Raw genomic sequence first — 13,769 nt, forward strand, 5'->3', positions numbered from 1 at the left:
GAAGTATAGGTGTGGACAAGGGCGTGTGCAAGTATGGTGTGTGCACGTGGAGGTTAGAGGTCCTCCTCTAACCTATGTGTTTTGAAATAGGGTCTCTCCTTGAATCTGGAGCTCACCTGCAACAAGCCCCACCTGCCTCCACCTCTCCAGCACCGGAACTGTCAGCGTGCACCCCCATGCCTGTTTTTCTCCATGGGTCAATGTTTTAGAAATAAAGAGTGAAAGAGAGGACTGGAGAGGGGGAAAGGAGGTAAGGAAAGCAGCAAAGAGACACTAAACTGGCTTTCAGGGATGCGGAGGTGCTGGGGGAAGGATGGGAGTTTGGGGTAGAAGAAGGGTGTGTAGACACACCAGTTGAGCTGTGCACAGGGACTGGAACTCACAGAGAAATGTCTGTGTCAAAATACAAATAAGACAGAAACAAAAAGTTGCTAATCTGCATATGGAAAGGCCACGGTGCTGTTAAAGTATGCCGTCTGATTTCAATTCTATTTCTATCCCAGGTTGTACTTTGAGTCTTACCTGTTGTCTCTAACAATTTAACTTAAGAAAGCTAATGATGGTTGGTCAACTGTGAGATAACAAATCACTTGAAGATATACATCACTTGAATCCTTAACCAAAAACTATTTTAATAGGGAGCTATCATTATTTCATGGAAAAGTCTCCACTCCTGAAATATTAAATATTTGCCTAACATCCCAGTTCATGGTCTCTGTGGCTTCTGCTTTCTGTGACATCATCATAGACCCCTTCATGAAACTTTGAGACGGATGCTATTATCCCCATTTGGAGACGAGAAAGGGAAAAAAAGGTTAGAAAGTTTAAGTACCCTTATTTTCATTGCAGTATAAGGAAAAGAAGACCAAAGACTGGGAGTGTATGCTAACGGCATAGTGTGCACTCCACATGCACAGACCCTGAGTTGGCCGCCAACAGTGGGTGGGGGAGGGGCAGACCAGGTGGACAGCTGCACTCTTATCTACACAGCAGGTCATCACCTTGATAACATTTTCTACCAAACTCATTTCTGAGCAGGCGAGGTCGCTCAGAATGTAAATGTGCTTCCCGCTAAGCCTGGTTATCCGAGTTCGATCCCCAAACCCCATAGGGTGAAGGGAAGAGCCTACAAGCTGTCCTCTGATCTCCAAATGTGCACATGGCCTGCAACACTCCCCATCACACACAACTAAGTAAATTTAATTTTTTTTAAGAACGTGTTTTTACCAAATTAAAGAAGAAATTTCCTTAGACTCACAAGGTTCAAAATGCAATTTTAAAAAAGAAAAGGGGCTTAGCACCTTGGTTTGATCCACAGTACCCCATAAGACCAGGTGTGGTGACAAACACCTGTAACCTTAGCAAATAGGAAGTGAAGGCAGGAGGATCAGGAATCATACATAGCGAGTAGGCCAGTGTGAACTGCATGGAAACCCTGTCTCAAAAAAAAAAAAAAAAAAAAAAAAAAAGATTACAAAGCAGGAGGGAGAGACGGAGGAATGAAGAAAGGGAGAGGAAGGAGAAGGGAGGGGAAAAAATAACACCTACTTCCTAAATTAAGATTGCATTCTCTGGAATCCAGCGTAGAGAATGCACCTCCACATCGTGACACACAAAGGTTCAGCTGTGTTCTTGAGGCTGTCCATCAGCGTGCTGTCTCATTCCTTGCAACTATTGTTCTACTGAAACTTGCAACTTCAGGGGAAAAGGAGGCGGGCTCTGAGGTTGTATAAATAAGGACATTGTGCAATGGACCGTGTGGGTTGTGGGAAGGCAATTAGAGCACTTGCCCTCTGCATTTTAGGATGAGCTTACTCATCCATGATGTTCCAGGGCAGGGGAAAGCTCTGCCAGATGACAGATGGGCCATCCTTCACAGGTGAGGCCTGAGCCATTGACCCATCGTGGGAGGGCATGACATTGAATTGCCAGGCAGCAGGGGTGATGGATTTGCACTGGTCTCTGTGTGTTCTCTGCTCCTTTGTCCCATCATGAGCGATGGCAAGTATTTCAGGGCATTGGAATTCAAGAGGTAGTATTGTCATGATATACGAGATTAGCAATAGCCGGTGCTACCTGAGAGCAAAGACAAAGAGCAGGATCCTGTGCAAACGTTAACCCTGTGAGTGGGTGACCCATTTTCTCTCCGGCTTTGTGTAGTTGCGTGAAGAGATAAGAAACTATGTGAAGCTGTTTTCAATGTCAGCAACAGCTCATGCTTCCATAAATAGGACGGAACAGAGAGCTCAAGCAGAGTGCCCTGAGCTTGGTGGGAGACAAGTTCTTTTTAGGGTATGTGTTAGATTTATATGCCTCTGTCTCTGTACTTTATAACAAGGCCACCCTGCAAGCGTGCCCTTAGAGTGGGCCAGATGCAATATTACCTTCTGGTGGGAGACAGGGATACAGGGGGAGGGAGAGGCAGCCTTATTATGCAAAAGAGCTTTAAGAAGGATGCTTCCCTGTGAGAGGTCGGTGAGAGGCTCTTAGAGAGGATGAGTGGTGAAGGGGAGCATGCAAAGAGCTCGAGGCCTGATGCCTAGTTATCGAATAACAGCTGATGATAAGCAACAGGTGAGCTAGCATACCAACTACCTTGAAGTCGCATGAAATCGCAAATGATATGGCTTCCCTCTAATAATAGATACTGATTATACAGGGAAGATTGCAATAGGACCCTAAATGAGTGGTTGCATCTTCATTGTTCAGTATTTCATGCCATGATGATAAAACCATAGTGATAGAATAGCAAACAAGCTTTTTATTTATATATGTGCCTCAGTGGAAGCTAGACTTTGAAAGTCCTCCAAGTTTGGAGGGAGTCTGCAAAAGGCTCGCAGAAACACTTGCAAGGGGTAAGAAAAGATCTCAGGGACAGAAAGAGAAAGAGGTTAGTCAACAGACAGTGGGAAAGATGTGTGTGTCCTTATGACAAACACTCTTGAGACTGGGTTAAAATTAAGACAAAAATCTCACCACTAGGTGATGGCAGCATGTTGTCGGTGTGTTCAAAGACGCCCAGATCCTATGAAACAATAGTTTCTCCTGTCATATGGAGGGGAGCTCTTGTGTCGTCCACAGAGCAGCATCTGTCACCTTTATCGTTGCTAAATGCTCCGTGGGCTCATGAGGCCCTAGTGAAGGGCAGAACCAGGCTGTGGGTGATGGAGAGTGGGTAGGAAGCCTGCCAGACTGAGATCACCTGCGAGCCAAGTCAAGTAGCAAGGGCAGGAAACGGTGTGTGGGAAGGCAGGCAAGAGGGGTGCCCATCACACAACACAAACAACCTGTGACCAGAAGGATGAAGATCTGTATCATGATTTACTAAATGGCTTGTCAAACCTAAAGCAAATTGGGAGAGGACAAGGGAGGGGGTGGGGGGGGGGTCCTGATTTGCCTAGAACCCTAAACTTCCCTCTCAGAAGAGACTGTGTTAAGGGCTGGCAAATCACTCCCCCAGCCAGCCCGCCTCCTAACCTCCTATCTGCCATGTTTGTGTGTTTCTGTGTTTCAAACTCCACTCGGCTTATTGTTTTCTGAGACTGAATTCATCACTCTGCGTTTTTCTTCCCATGCTCTCTCTGGAGACAGAGGCAAAGGAATGGGATTGTGTTTGCATTTTGTCATTTAAGACTCCAGTTTCATTGGGTTGTTTGTCTGCCAATATGAGTGTTGAAAATAGATCTGGTAAAGAAAGAGATCCACTGTGTTCATCTCACCGGCTCTGAAATAGTGACCATCTTCTAGAGAGGGGTACCTTCAAAAAATCTGCAGTGAAATTAATGTAAAAAGAGTTGAAGGAAAAAAAGTGTTGAAGAGGGCAGGGGTGGGGGATCGGATTAGTGTAGAGCACTTTTGAGGATGTATGAGGCACTAGGTTTCATCCTCGGCATCACAGAAAGAAGACAAGGGAGGGAGGGAGGGTGGGAGGGAGGGAGGCAAGAGGGTGAGCGGATGGGAGGGAGGGAGAGAGGGAGGGAGAAACGGAGGGAGGGAGTGAAGCAGGTGGCCGGGTGGGAGGGAGGGAAGAAAGGGAGGGAGGGAGGGAGGGAGGGAGGGAGGGAGGGAGGGAGGGAGGAAGGAAGGAAGGAAGGAAGGAAGGAAGGAAGGAAGGAAGGAAGGAAGGAAGGAAGGAGGAAGCTCACTATTCACCTTACCAAACAACACCTCACGATGCCAATCAAGTCTAAGTTTCAAATGGGAAAGTTTAACGGGTTTTGTTATAAACCACCATGAATTAAACCAGGTTTGTCAGGCTGAATAGGTATTTGTTGAATTAAAACTATACTCCTCATTTATGTCACATATATGTTGCTGTGTGCTGAGATTTCACACATGTAGCTCATTTGTTTCTGGAACTATATCCCAAGGAACAAAGTCGCTCTGCTTCCCTCCCTCTCAGGTGAGAGGACTGTGGTTTGAAAGGCTGAATGATTCACACTCTGTACATCTGTCTTAGAGTCATAAGTAGTTTTACAAGAACAGGTGTTGAGTTGACTCAGCGAGATGCTATCTCCTGAATAGGAAGACCAAGGGACAGAAAGCACAAATCACACTTGCTCTATCTTCACATTCAGACATCAAAAACCAAATCTTCCACGTTCCTGATAAACTGACCAGTCTTCTCTAAGGGAATTTCCTGGTCACCAGTGGTGCATCTAGCTGCTAGATGGCTCATCCAATAGTTACAAGTTCTCCTGAGTGAACCCAGATCTGAGCAGTTAAGAGGGGAAACTGAGGCTCTGTCTATTTTCCCTGATGTGTTTGTTCCATGAAAACTTAGTAGGTATTAGTGCACATAAAATAATTAGAAAATCAATTATTCATGGGACTTGGATTTATCTTAGTTCAAAGAATGTTTGCTTAGCATGCAACAAAGCCCTGGATTTTATCTACCAACTGTATGAAGTGGGGGTAGGGCCACACATCTTTAACCCCAGCATTCTGGAGGCGGAGGCGTGAGGACAAGGTCATCGTCAGCTGCACAGATGATTTAAGGACAGCCTGGGTATGTGAGGCTCTGTCTCAAAAAATAACTACAATGTGTCTGTCTTGTTTATGGAAAAGAAAATTAGATAAGGAGAGAGTAGGGAAATAGCTTCTCTAGACAAAGAGTGGAGGTCGGGTTTAAGGGTACAGTAGTACAGAGGTAGTGTTTACTTTCAGTGTGATAAGAAAGTGAGTTTTCCAGGTAAAAGTGGCACAGTCTTGTGCTTTGAGTCTGAAACATCCCCCATGGGCTCCTGTTTTCAGTGCTCTGGCCCTGGAGTTAGGAGCCAGGTGATAGAAAGTCAGTCACTGGGAGTAGGTTTGGAAGGTTATACCACCTGCAGTTCTGGCCCGAGCTCTCTGTTTCCTTGCCCACTGGGATGTGAAGAGGTTCCATCACACACTCCACGTGGTGAACTCCTCCATAGGTCCCCAGCATGGCAGGCTGAACATCTCCTGCAGCTGTGAGCCTAAGTAAATCTTTACTCCTTTAAGGTTGTTTCCTGGGAATCTTGGCGACCACAATGCTAAAGTGACAGAGGCCATGGGCTGTTAAGATGACACTTAGAGATTTGGGTGGAAAGTGGGAAACAGCAGCAGTTTGTTTTGAAAAACAGATGAGGCTATTTATTCAAGAAATACTTGTCAAAACTCTGTAAAGTGCCAGACACTACGAGCCAAGGTAAAAAGTGGAATAAAGTCCTTCCTACGACCGTAGTCCCAGCGGGACAGTGGCATTGGTGACATCTAGGCATCATTAGCAATGAATCACTTCAGGACCCACTTTATAGCTAAAGAATCAGGCGATGCATTTTAATAAGATCTCGAGACAGTTTCCATGGCCCCTAAGTTGGAGTGCTGACGTCATACGCTGTCCATAAGAGCCTGAGGCTTTGTGAAGGTGATGAACAAGCAAATCAGCAAATGTTATGTTCGATGACACATACACTGAGAGTAAGACAGGGTGGCTAAATGAGGTAAGCAAAACAAATGAAGCAAAAATGGCAGGAGTGTGAAGAAGGGTGTGGCCACAGCTTAAGTGTTGTGCACAGAAGCCAAGTGACGACAGTCGTGTGTAGACTGTGGGAAGGTGTTTATCAGAAGGAAGAAGGATCTTTCTCTGCTGCCCTTGACACTAAGCACTGTTAGTTCAAGTGTGGTTTCGGCTTTTACCGCAATTTTGTTTCTGCTCCCATCTAGCCTCTTATGCTACTTGGTCATTGTGACGTTGGAATAAGAATGGCCCCTATAGGCTCATTTGTTTGATGCTCTTAAAATGTGTGGCTTTGTGGCACTGAGATGATAAGGAAGGAAGAGCTGACACTGCCCCTCTTCAGCTGCTGCACTCAGGGGAGTGACCTCTATACCAAGCTTAGCAACCTCCGTAGAGCGGGCCCTGAAGGTGTAGGTATGGGAAAACTAACCCTGAGGACGTGAAAGTAGGCCAGAAAGAAACTGGCCCGCCTCTTGCTCTTTGCTGAAAGGCAGGAACTTGCCAGGGCAAAAAGGAGAACTCACCCTGGTGGTGAGGACAAGGGAGAGTTGGTGGGCTGACAAACCCTGCAACTACCCAGACCCAAAACCAGGGTTATGTGTTGGCCCACCCCCAACATCCACCCGACCTGTGATCTGCCAGAGCACATGAAGGAACCAGTCCTGTAGACCCAAAGCTGCAGGATCTCCACAACACAGGGCAACAGCAGGATAACCAAGAGGAGTCACAGTGAGGGTCCAGTATCAATAGTGTAGCAGAAACCAGAGGCCTCAAACCAGACCAATGACTCTGTGCAATGAACACTTGCAAGTAAAGATGTATGAAAAAAAGGAGTTACTACAAGATTCACTGGGTCACGCTTCAGCTTCCATGTTGAGATGGATTTTTCCTTTCTTATTTTTTCTCTTTTTTTCTCCTTCTCTTTCTTTGTTTTCCTCTTGAATTTTATTTAATTTTATTTTGCGGGAGGGGGGGTTGCAAGACCAGAGGGTGGATATGAGGAAACGGGGAAATGGATGTAAAGGAGATGCATGATGTTAAAGACACAAAGAATGAATAAGAAGAAAATTAAGTAAGTAAAAAGAGGTGTAACTTTGTTAGGGTAGTGTGGCCTTGTTGGAGGAAGTTTGCCACTGGGGCAGGCAGTGCGGATTCAGAAATTCAAGCCAGGTCCACTGTCTGACCCTCTCTTCTTGTTGTCTTCGGATCAAGATGTAGAACTCTCAGCTCCTCTCCAGCACCACATCTGCCTGGACACTTTAATGCTCCCCACCAGGATAATAACGGACTAAACATCTGGACTGTAAATCATCTCACATGAAATGCTTTCCTTTATAGCAGTTGCTGTGACCATGACATCTATTCACAGCAACAGAAACCCCGACTAAGACAGATATCTTTATTCCTAGAGTTCTTCATATTTCTCCATTGCTGCTTAGTGGGGCTCACAACGCCCTGGAGGACAGCCCCTTTTGTAACCCCCTCCTAATCCACTCTGGCGCTCTTCACTCCAACCAGCAGGTCTTTCCTCAGGCCCTTATATTCCTCACACCTTCTCCTCCCACAGGCAATGGGAACTTGTTCTCCAAGTCTCACAAACTAGAACATGCCTGAGCTTCCTGAGGTCACGTTTCTCCTGGGAAGGGTTGTCTGGTAACCCTTTTCACAGCTGCACTGTTATATCACCATATTCATTGGGCTCTCCTCAAATTAATCAAAGTTTCCCCCAGGTCTGAAGACCTGGGCTGTTTTTAGCTCATCTCCACTTTCTCTGAGGATCGCTCTGGTCCACATCATCACCCAATATGTATTCACTTAGTAACTGAGTCTGATTATGGGATATTTCTAGATATAAACGTTGGTGGTTGTATTTCTGGCAAAAGATCAGTAACAAGATACTTTGGAGAAATTTACTGGATTGGAGGCTATTAGATGATCGCGGATTTTGTGACAAGATCGTTGTTGTGGTTTCAATATAAAATGTCTCACATTGGCTATGTAGTTGAACACTTGGTCCCCAGCTTAGGATTCTATTTTAGAAGGTTATCACTTTTAGGAGCCCAAACCTTGCTGGAGGAAGTAGGTCAGTAGTGTGGGCCTAGAGGTTTGGTAGACTGGCCCCACTTCCTGTCTTCTCTCTACTTCTTGACGGTGAATATATAACCAGCTACCTCACACACCTACGTCATGCCTTTCCTACCATGGTGGATTAGCCCCTTCCAACTGTAAGCCAAACTAAGCCCTTTCCCCTTTAAAAATCCTGTTTTTTGTGTGGTATATGGTCACAGCAATGCGAAAGTAGGTAATCCGTCCCTAATGGCAGCTGAGCAGTTTCAGTAGCGATCTCACCAAAGAGGATCCTTAAATGGAAATGAAATAGACACAGAAATGTGGACCATCGGATACGACTGGGGGAGAAATGACGATTGAAAGAGATGCTAAAATGATGCATCAAAGTGAAGGAAGCATGAGATATGCATGGTTGGGGGATCGAAATAGCAAGAACATGATACAAACGGAAGTGGAAAGAGAAAGCTATGACATCTAGTTGATACAAGGGGACAGGAAAAGAAGATCGGCGCATATGGAGAAATTACCTTAAACCCAAAAGAACAGTGCATCTGTGTTTAAGGGAAATGAGACATCTGTGGTCCAAAATTTGTGGTGTTTTAGATACAATATATATATTTTTAAATCCACACAATAATTCCACCATGTCAGCATAATTAGCTGAGTTTTCCACAAAACAAACTAGGCATGCACTGCCACTGATCGGTGCCTCAGACTGCCATATTCGCAGCCTTTCTTCTTCCAGGCAATCGAATCCATTCTAACTGGATTTCACAGATTAAATTATACTTGAGCAAAACACTAGCTCAAGCCTTAATTATAACAAAATGGCCCCTTTCTAGCTGCTTCTCTCCTTCAAAGACAAAGGTGTTCGTGAGTCTCTAACAGTGGTAGAGGTCTCTTAGTTGAGACAGGTCTCTGGAGAACCCCAATCCCACTGGAACTAACCCCATGGTCTCGGCCACCACACATATGACAGACATAAACACAGTTGATGTCATTATTATGACTAGACACATGAAATGTTTCCATCTTAATGAACTTTTTGTAAAGGCCTTACTTTGATCTAGCCTTCTGTAATTGCTACTTACATTACTCCTCAAGCAATTGTTTAGACATTCTGAAGATCGTAGGACCCAGCCATACAAGCTCAAAAGAAGTCTATGTCTTGATAATTCCCTGAGAGCTCCGTGAAGACCAATACTAGGTGGACATAGGAGGTGAGACAACAGTGGTCCTGGGACCCCAGACCCCTACTCCCTAAAACCTCCACGTGGGAGAAAGGCCAGGGCCCCCCCCTCCCCAGGTGCCTTCAGCATTCCTAGCACCAGCAGGGAGCTTGGCTGCCAGAAAACCATCTACCCCACCCCCAACGCGTCGTTCCCTGCCAGCTCCATAGACACCAATTCTTGGTGGACATAAGAGACATAAGAGTTGAAGGAAGAGAAGGGAAGGTGCCAATGAAAAAACTCCTCCAACATCCTAAAAAGCAACATGGTACCACAAGAACCCAGCAGACAAACAACGGGAAGACTTGATCATCCTAACCCAGAAGATATAGTAGAAAACGACTTTAAATGTTACTTAATGAAAATGATGGAGACCTTTAAAGAGGAAGTGGAAAAACTCCCTTAAAGAAACAGAGGAGAAGACAAACAAAAAGCTGGAAGAAATTAGTAAATCCCTCAAAGAAAATCAAGCAAAAGCAAGTAAACAGGTGAAGGAAACAGTTCAAGATTTAAAGATTGAAATAGAGGTAATAAAGAAAACACAAACTGAGAGAACTCTGGAAATGGAAAATCTGGGTAAACGAACAGGAACTACAGAGACAAGTATAACAAACAGAATACAAGAGATAGAAGAATGAATCTCAGGTGCTGAAGATTCTATTGAGGAAATAAACTCGGTGGTCAAAGAAAATACTAAATCTAACAAATTCTTAACACAAAACATTCAGGAAATCTGGGACACCACGAAAAGACCAAACCTGAGAATAATAGGGGTTGAAGAAGAAGAACTCCAGCTCAAAGGCACAGAAAATATATTCAACAAAATTATAGAAGAAAACTTTCCCAACCTAAAGAAGGATATGCCTATGAAGGTACAAGAAACTTACAGAACACCAAATAAACTGAATCAAAAAAAAATCCCCTCACCATATAATAATCAAAACTCAAAACATACAGAACAAAGAAAGAATATTAAGAGCTGCAAAGGAAAAAGGTCAAGTAACTTATAAAGGCAAACCTATCAGACTTACACCTGACATGGAAACCATGAAAGCCAGAAGGTCCTGGATAGATGTGCTACAGACCATGGATACAAGACTAGACTACTGTACCCAGCAAGCTTTCAATTACCATAGGAGAAAACAAGATATTCAATGACAAAAACAAATTTAAACAATATGTATCCACAAACTCAGCCTTACAGAAAGTACTAGAAGGAAAGCCACAACCCAAGTAAGCTAACTACACCCATAATAACACAGGCATCTGATAACCCCTCCCCTGCCCCAACCAGCATAACTCAAAGAAGGGAAACACACAAACACTACTACCAAAAGATAACCGGAGCTAACAACCACTGGTCATTAATATGGCTTAATATCAATGGTCTCAATTCACCTATAAAAAGATACAGGTTAAGAGAATGGATACATAAACAGAATCCAGCATTCTGTTGTTTATAAGAAACACACCTCAACCTCAAAGACAGACACTACTTCAGAGTAAAGGGTTGGGAAAAGGTTTTCCAATCAAACGGACCAAAAAAAAAAAAAAAAGCAGGCAAGCAGGTGTGGCTATTCTAATATCTAACAAAATTGATTTCAAACTAAAATCAATCAGAAGAGATGGAGAAAAACATTTTATACTCATAACAGGAATAATTCATCAAGATGAATATCTATGCCCTTAATTCAAGAGCACCCACATATGTAAAAGAAACATTACTGAAACTTGAATCGTACATCAAACCCCACACACTAATAGTTGGAGATTTCAACACTCCTCTCTTGACAATGGACAGGTCAATCAGGCAGAAGCTTAACAGAGAAATAAGAGAACTAACAGATATAATGAATCAAATGGACTTAACAGACATCTATAGAACATTCCACCCAAACAAATAAGAATATACTTTCTTCTCAGCACCTCATGGAACCAAGCTAAAATTGATCACTTTCTTGGTAACAAAGTAAACACCCACAGATACAAAAAAATTGAAGTAATCTACTGTGTCTTATCAGATCACCATGGAGTAAAGTTAGAATTCAACAATACTACTCCCAGAAAGCCTAAAAACTCATGGAAACTGAACAGTCAGCTACTGAACCACTACTGGGTCAAGGAAGAAATAAAGAAATTAAAATCTTCCTTGAATTCAGTGAAAATGAAGGCAAAACATATCCAAACCTATGGGACACTATGAAAGCAGTGCTAAGAGGAAAGTTTGTAGCACTAAGTGCCCACATAAGGAAAATGGAGAAAGCTCATATCAATGACCTAACAGCACGCCTGAAAGCTCTAGATAAAAAGAGACAGACTCATCCAAAAGGAGAAGAAGACAGGAAATAATCAAGTTGAGGACTGAAATCAACAAAATAGAAACACAGAAAACAATCCAAAGAATCAACGATACAAAGAGTTGGTTCTTTGAGAAAATCAACAAGATTGACAAACCCTTATCCAAACTAATCAAAAGACAGAGAAAGAACATCCAAATTAACAAAATCAGAAATGAAAATGGGGACATAACAACGGACACTGAGGAAATTCAGAGAATCATTAGATCCTACTACAAAAATCTGTACTCTACAAAACTGGAAAATATAAAAGAAATGGACAATTTTTTTAGATAGATGCCACCTATCAAAATTAAATCAAGACCAGGTAAATAATTTAAATAGACCTACAAGCTGTGAGGAGATAGAAGCTGCCATCAAAAACCTCCCAACCAAAAAGAGCCCAGGGCGGAAGGTTTTAGTGCTGAATTCTACCAGAACTTTCAAGAAAAGCTAATATCAATACTCCTCAAAGTGTTCCACATAATAGGAACAGAAGGCTCACTGCCAAACTCTTATTATGAAGCTACAGTTACCCTGATACCAAAACCACACAAAGACTCAACCAAGAAAGAGAATTACAGACCAGTCTTGCTCATGAACGTGAATGCAAAAATTCTCAATAAAATTCTGGCAAACCGAATCCAAGAACACATAAAAAAAATTATCCACTATGATCAAGTAGGCTTCATCCCAGAGATGCAGGGCTGTTCAACATATGAAAATCGATCAATGTAATCCACCATATAAATAAACTGAAAGAAAAAACATATGATCATTTCATTAGATGCAGAAAAAACATTTGACAAAATTCAACATCCCTTCATGATAAAGGTTTTGGAGAGATTAGGGATACAAGGATCATATCTAAATATAATAAAAGCAATATTCAGCAAGCTGACAGTTAACATCAAATTAAATTGAGAGAAACTCAAAGCAATTCCACTAAAATCAGGAACAAGACAAGGCTGTCCACTCTCTCCATAACTCTTCAACACAGTACTTGAACTTTTAGCAATAACAATAAGACAACATAAGGAGACCAAGGGAATTCAAATCAGAAAGGAAGAAGTTAAACTTTTGTTATTTGCAGATGGTATGATAGTATAAGTGACCCCAAAAACTTTACCAAAGATCTTCTACAGCTGATAAATACCTTCAGTGAAGTGGCAGGATACAAGATCAACTCAAAAAAATCAGTAGCCCTCCTATACACAAAGCTGAGAGGGAAATCAGAGAAATATCACCTTTCACAATATCCACAAATCACATAAAATATCTCAGGGTAACACTAACAAAAGACGTGAAAGACCTATTTGACAAGAACTTTATGTCTTTGAAGAAAGAAATTGAAGAAAATACCAGAAAATGAAAAGATCTCCCATGCTCTTAGATAGGAAGGATCAACATAGTAAAATTGGTAATCTTACCAAAGGCAATCTATAGATTCAACGCAATCCCCATCAAAATCCCAACACAATTCTTCACAGACCTTAAAAGGACAATACTCAACTTCATATGGAAAAACAAGAAATCCAGGATAGCCAAAACAATCCTGTACAATAAAGGTGCTGCCGGAGGCATTACCATCCCTGACTTCAAGCTCTATTACAGAGCTAGTCATTGAAACAGCTTGGTATTGGCATAAAAACAGAGACATTGACCAATGGAATTGAATTGAAGACCCGGATATTAATCCACACACCTATGAAGACATGATTTTTGACAAAGAAGCAAGAAAGATACAATGGAAAAAAGAAAGCATTTTCAACAAATGGTGAGGGCATAACTGGATGTCAACCTGTAGAAGAATGAAAATAGATCCATATTCGTCACCATGCACAAAACTCAAGTTCAAATTGGTTAAAGACCTCATTGTATATCCAACCACACTGAACCTGATAGAAGAGAAAGTGGGAAGTAACCTTCAATACATGGGCACAGGGGACCCCTTCCTAAATATAACTCCAGTAGTACAGACAATAAGAGCATAAATAAATAAATGGGACCTCCTGAAACTGAGAAGCTTCTGTAAAGCAAAGGACACAGTCAATAAGACAAAAAGGCAGCCTACTGAATGGGAAAAATTCTTCACCAACCCCACATCAGACAAAGGACTTATCTCCAAAATATATAAAGGACTCAAGAAAT

The sequence above is a fragment of the Myodes glareolus genome, chromosome 13, assembly GCF_982192425.1.
Source record: "Myodes glareolus chromosome 13, mMyoGla1.1, whole genome shotgun sequence".
Classification (NCBI taxonomy): Eukaryota; Metazoa; Chordata; class Mammalia; order Rodentia; family Cricetidae; genus Myodes; species Myodes glareolus.